This window comes from Tenrec ecaudatus, chromosome 10 (genome assembly GCF_050624435.1).
Source record: "Tenrec ecaudatus isolate mTenEca1 chromosome 10, mTenEca1.hap1, whole genome shotgun sequence".
NCBI lineage: Eukaryota > Metazoa > Chordata > Mammalia > Afrosoricida > Tenrecidae > Tenrec > Tenrec ecaudatus.
Genome location: NC_134539.1, coordinates 121,968,450 through 121,974,396, shown reverse-complemented (window position 1 = coordinate 121,974,396; position 5,947 = coordinate 121,968,450).

Sequence of the window (5,947 nt, the reverse complement as noted above, 5' to 3'; positions counted from 1 at the left end):
ACTGGTCATCTCTTCCTTGTAACTTTTCTGTAAGGGGATGTCCAGTTGTCTACAGATGGGCTTTGGGTCTCCACTCTGCACTCCCCTCATTCACATCTATATGATTTTTTGTTGTTGTTGTTCTGGGTCTTTGATGCATGATACTATTGACATCTCATGATCACACAGGCTGGTGTGCTTCCATGTAGACTTTATTGCTTCTCAGCTAGATAGTTGCTTGTTTATCTTCGAGCCTTTAGGACCCCATTTACTATATCTTTTGATAGCTGGGCACCATCAGCTTTCTTCACCACATTTGCTTATGTACCCATTTTGTCTTAAGCAATCATGTCAGGGAAGGAGAGCATCACAGAATGCCAGGTTATTAGAACAAAGTGTTCTTTCATTGAGGAAGTACTTGAGTAGAGGCCCAATGATCATCTGTTGCCTTAATACTTAACATATAAATATATGTACATATATCTATTTCCCAATCGTTATATATAAATATATTTACATATATATGCCTGTATTTAGACATCTATAAATGTCCTTTGTCCCCTAGTTCTTTCCTCTATTTCCTTTTACCCATGCACAGAGAGGACCATAGGGCCAGTCCCACCATGAGACATAATGTCCCTCACTGACCCATAGCGCTATGGGGACAACACTGGAGACAGTGCGGGAATTGTCCCCAATCTGACCCCACCACACTGGGGTGAAACACTAAGGGTGTGCAACAGAGCAGCAAGGGGAGCAAGCAATAAAGTTCCCCCAAGGAGTTCCAAAAATACACTTTGGGACCAGGGCTTGGCATCCCATGAGACTTGATTGGCAAACACTCATAAAAGTCAACAAACAGACCTGGAACTATTTATAGGCTTTTCTTTTTGTTGTTGTTGTTGTTCCTTTTGCTTTGTCTTGTTTTTGTGCTTATTATTGTTTCTGCATGTCTATCTAGATAAGATAGGTTAGATAAACAATCTGGAGGAGAAAACAATGGAATCGATGGTTCTGGAGTGGGGTGGGGCCTGGGAACACAGGAAAGGGGGAGGTTGGGGAAAGGATAGGGGGTGTCAACAAACCCAGGGACAAGGGAACAGCAAGGGATGATGTTTTCAATCTGTTGAAAGAAAGACTATCACTCTTCACCATTTTCCCTGTTCCTCTGCTGTTGCAGCCATGGAAGTCAAGCTGTGCCGTTTCAGCAGGGACAAGATTTATACTGGACTCGGGGTGGGGGACACTACGCTAGGGCCATGGAGAGGTTTTCCAATTTCTTAATGCAAAATGCGAATAGCATTCCTTTCCAAGAGGAGCCCTCGACAGAGAAACTGGACTGTTCCCTACAGAAGGAAGCACAGAAAGGGGGTAATCGGAAGAAATTCAAAAGAAGAAAACCTGCATGCACTCAAATTCTGGAGGGCCATCACTGTGCATCTCTTGCTGATATAATGGCCAAGAGGAATCAGAAATCTGAAGTCAGAAAGGCCCAAGGAGAGCAGGCTATCAGGGCTGCTAGGGAAGCAAAACAGGCAAAGCAAGCATCTCAGAAGATAGCAATGGCTGCTCCTAAGGCTCCCACAGAGGCAGCCCCCAGGCAGGAGATTGTGAAGCCTGGGAAGGTTTCTGCTCCCTGGGTTGGTGGAAAACACCAAGTTGGCAGATGAGATTTTCAAATACAAATGCAACTAGAAAAGAAATAAAAAGGTAAAGACTGTCAACCAAGAATTAGATATGCAGTCAAAAACAAATTTGGCAGGTGACATGGTACGTGTGTACAAACATCCAAAGAGTTTACTGAAAACTCCAAAAACTATTAAGCAGGGCTGCAGAATATAAGATAGATGTGCAAACGCCAGTTGTATTCCTGGATGTGTGTAATAAAAATGTGGGCACTGAAATTAAAAATGCAATATCCTTTACAATCACTTGTCTAAAAGAATATTGAGATGTAAATCCTACAAAATATGTATAGGGCTTGTATGCCAAAAAGCTAGAGATATTGATGAAAACAATCAAAGAAAATGGAAGATAAATGAAGTGCTATATTACACAGATTGGAAAACTCAATAAGTCAATGCCCCCCAAATAGAAATGCAGGTGTGATGAAATTTCTGAAAGAGTTTTAATCTTTTATTTTAGAATAATAGGCAAAGTTATCCTAAAATTTACATGAAAAGGTAAAGAAACTAGAAAGGCTAAAACAGTTTTGAATAAGAAGAGTAAGGTGGAAGGAAGTCGCCTACTTAATTCCAAGAATTATTATTATTGTTGTTGTTAGGTACTGCCCAGTCAGTTCCAATTCATAGTGACACCCTACGTACAATGGAATGAAGCATTGTCTGGTCCCTCCCACCCTCACAGCCATTACGGTTTAGCCCATTGTTACAGTTGCTATGTGACTCTAGCTCATTGAAGATTTGTTTGTTTTCCCCTCTGACCCTCTATTTACCCAGCATGATGTTCTCCAGGGACTGGTCTCTCTCCTAATATGTCAAAAGTACATGAGACAAAGTCTTGCCATCCTCCCTTCCAAGGAACATTCTGGCTGTACTTCTACCAAGACAGGGTTGTTTCCTCTTCTGACGGTACATGGTCAATATTCTTTGCCAACACTATAATTCGAAGGCGTTGATTCTTCTCTGGTCTTCTTTATTCAATGAGCAACTTTCACATGCACATGAGGCATCTCAAATACCATACCCTGGGTCAGGCGCACCTTAGTATTAAAAGTGACATACATTCTTAATCTTCAACACTTTAAAAGATGTCTGTGTCACAGATTGACTAAACAATCTCATTTAATTACTTGACTGCTGCATGAGCATTAATTGTGGATCCTTGCAAAATGAAATCCTTGACAACTTCCATTTTTTCTCTGTTTATCATTATGCCTATTGTTCCAGTTAGATGATTTTTGCTTTCTTTACATTGATTTACAATCCATACTGTGTTAGTCTGGGTAGACTAGAGAAACAAGAGATTTATATACAAGAGATTATATACTAGAGATTATATACTAGAGATTATATACTAGAGATTTATATACAAGAGCAACTGAACATGGAGAAAACATGCCAACCCAGCCCAGTTCAAAGTCATAAGTCCAGTATTAACCCCTATGTCCGACACCAATCCATAAAGTCCTCTTCAGACTCACGAAACACATGCAATGATGCCAAATGCAGAACGATCACAGGCCAGTGGCTGCAGTCCGTGGTGTTAGAAGCATCTCAGCACTAGCAGGAGTCTCCATGTGGCCATTCCAGTTCCCAGCGCTGCATCAGCGTAGGTCCATGTGGCATCTCCTCAGGGATGCCTCACAGGAAGTTCACCTTGTCAGTAGAGAGTCTCCAAGGGAATGCACCGAGAGAGTTAGTGTCTCTTACCTTCAAGAAGGAATTACCAGATTTCCCAGAATTCTCAGGAGAAGGCCATGCCCACACAGAAGTCTCATTGTCTATCCCCAGATTGACAGCCCAGACTCCACCCCTACACTCTCAATCCTTAAATGACACCAGATTAGGTGACTGCCACACATACTAAGACTGAATTCTTTACATTTCCTCGGCAAATGCTTCAAGTCCTCCTCACTTTCAGCAAGTAAATTTGTGTCGTGTATAACAAAAGTTTTTAATAAGCCTTCTATTCTGAAGCCACTATTTTCGTCATATAATCCAGCTTCTTGGATTATTTGCTCAGCATACAGATGGAATAAGTATGGTGAAAAGAGACAGCCCTGACGCACACCTTTCCTGACTTTAAACCGCACAGCGTTCCCTTGTTCTGGCTGAAATACTGCCTCTTGGCCCATGTACAGCTTCTTCATGAGCACAAAGAAGTCTTGGAATTCCCCTTCTACTTAATGGTATCCGTAGTTTATCCTGTTCCACACTGTCAAAAGCCTTTGCATAGCCAACAAAATACAAGTAAACATCTTTGTGGTATGCTCTGCTTTTAGCCGCAATCATTTTATTTCAGCAGTGGTATAACTCGTGCTATATTCTCTCCTGAATCTGGCTTGAACTTCTAGCAGCTCCCTGGGGTTATACTGCTGAATTAATTTTTGAGGGACAATCAGCAAAAATTCACCTGTACGTGATATTAGTTAATAGTTTCTGTCTTCTATTGGGCCATCTTTCTTTGGAATAGGTACAAACTGGAATTCCTCCCATCAGTTGGCCAAGTAGCTGTATTCCAGATCTCTTGGCAGAGCTAAGTGAGTGCTTCCAGTGCTGGGAGAGGTATCATATACCTATAATAATCAAGACTGATATTGCAGTAGAGACAGACACATGCAAACATAATAGAAAATATTGATGCAACTATTTTTAAATATCATTTTATTAGGGGCTCTTACAGCTCTTATAATAATCCATACATCAATTGTATCAAGCTTATTTGTACATATGTTGCTATCATCATTTTCTAAACATATACTTTTTATTTGAACCCTTAGTATCAGCTCCTCTTTTCTCTCTCCCTCCCTGCCCACTCCCACCCTTGTGACCCCTTGCTAAATTATAAATTATTATTATTTTCATATCTTACACCAACCGCTGTCTCCCTTCACCCATGTTTCTGTTGTTCGACCCCTTGGGGGGTTATATGTCTATCATTGCAATAGTTTCCCCCTGCCTCCCCTTTTCCCACCGTCCCCCTACCCTCCTGGTATCGCTGCCCCCACTTCTGTTCCTGAGGGGTTTATCTGACCTGGATTCCATGTGTCATGAGCTCTTATCTGTACCAGTGGACATGCTCCCGTCTAGCTGGAAGTGAAAAAAAGGACTGGGGTCATGATAGTGGGGGGAGAGGAAGCCTCAAAGAGCCAGAGGAATAGTATGTGTTGCATTGGTGTTATACTGTGTCTTGGTTGACTCATCCCTTCCTTGTGACTCTTCTGTGAGGGAATGTCCTATTGTCTACAGATGGGTTTTGGGTATCTGCTCACCCCTCTCTTCATTTTCAACAACATGGGTTTGTTTTGGTTTTTTTTTGGGGGGGGGTTCTTTGTTGCTTGTCGACACCTCATGATTTCACATGCTGGTGTGCTTCTTCCATGTGGGCTAGTTGCTTCCCTGCTAGATGGCTGTTCGACAGCCAGGCACCATCAGCTTTCTTCACCACATTTGCTTGTGCACCCATTTTGTCTTCAGCAATTGTGCCAGGAGGGTGAGCAGTTTGCCAGTTGGCACAGAATGCCAGTTTATTTGAACAAATTCTTACAAAGAGGGATGGCTTGGACAGAGGCCCAAAGTCCGTCCACTACCTCAATGTATTGCCATATAAATATATGTATGTAGGCCAATACATCTATCTTTATGAATTAATATACTTATATAAGTGCACACCTATGCTTATACCTCTACCCAAAGCTTTGCTTCCTAGCTCTTTCCTCTGTTTCCTTTTACCGTCCTCCTGCCCCACCATCATGCTCACCTTTTGTCTGCCTCTTAGTAATTCTTCTTAGCTAGATTGTTGTTGCTCCAACACCCCTAGGATAGCTATGTCTGTGTTGTTGATTTTAATTTCCTAGTTGTTCCCCTGTCTATGGTGTTGCTTGCTTACTGCTCCCTTCCCCTGCTGCTTCTCCCCCCCAGATCCCTGCAAAACCACCGGTCCTGGTGCTTTCTCCTCGGGCTTGCTCCCCATGCCTATCTCTTAATTTTCTGGTCTAACAACCGGAGCACCACACAGGTGATTCTACCTGGATGCCATCTTGACTCCTACATGTTGATCACACTAATTTTTTACCAAGGTTTAAAAAATGCCAAAAAACTGTTAAAAGCATGTAACTTGTATAATAGTATAATGGATAGAGCAGGGCTATAACAGATGAAGGTTTGTGTCTAGAAATTGAGTTAGTATTAATCTGAACTGGCTGTTTTAAATTAAGATGTTAATGGCAATCCCCAGAGCTACCACTAACAAAATAGCTCAAAAACAGAATGCAAATTAAAACAAC